This window comes from Penaeus monodon, chromosome 21, assembly GCF_015228065.2.
Source record: "Penaeus monodon isolate SGIC_2016 chromosome 21, NSTDA_Pmon_1, whole genome shotgun sequence".
Classification (NCBI taxonomy): Eukaryota; Metazoa; Arthropoda; class Malacostraca; order Decapoda; family Penaeidae; genus Penaeus; species Penaeus monodon.
This window is the reverse complement of record NC_051406.1, coordinates 20,291,682-20,292,259: the sequence shown is the minus strand read 5'-3', so window position 1 is coordinate 20,292,259 and position 578 is coordinate 20,291,682. Positions and strand designations below refer to the sequence as shown.

Here is a 578-nt window from a genome sequence, read left to right as displayed (position 1 = left end):
TTTTTTCATCCTGAGGTCCACACATTGGCATGCACTTGCTCAATAAGGTGCACCTTCGTCCGTCCATACGTGTAGAAATAAAATATGGGGCTAGATATAGCTCTTCTCGACTCCTGTTATTCATCTCTTTATTGAAGGCAAAGGAGGCTGGGAATAGACGGTCGCTTATCCCTCCCACCCACACTCCCACACGCAGTCCCACAATTCTATACACCCTTACGCTCCCCCCCCCCCCTGGAATCCCGTCTCCGCACACACGAAACCCCTACATCCCCCACACCTCCATGCCCCACTCCACCCACCCGTACTCCTGAAACGACGCCTTAGGGAAATGCTGGGTATTCCGTGAAAGGGAAGGGGGTATAGGAAGCTACGCGCGTAACAGGATGTGTTGATTTGAAAACAGTGTATGGAATAAAATATACAGGGAAGATATGTGATCTGTGGGTATGATGTATATACCTTTATATTATAGATAAGGGGTGATATATCTTTAATAATACCTAGATTGCTCAAAATGATAGAAATAGAGGAAATATGTAATCACGCGATTCCTTTTTTTCTACCAACAGTTAAAA

At 45.2% G+C, this 578-nt stretch overlaps 1 protein-coding gene across 1 annotated transcript in view; it reads left to right on the top strand.

Moving 5' to 3' along the window:
* LOC119586325 (G-box-binding factor-like) overlaps positions 1-578 on the top strand; it is a gene marked incomplete at its 3' end in the record, with an annotated part of 50,612 nt that overhangs the window by 45,277 nt on the left and 4,757 nt on the right.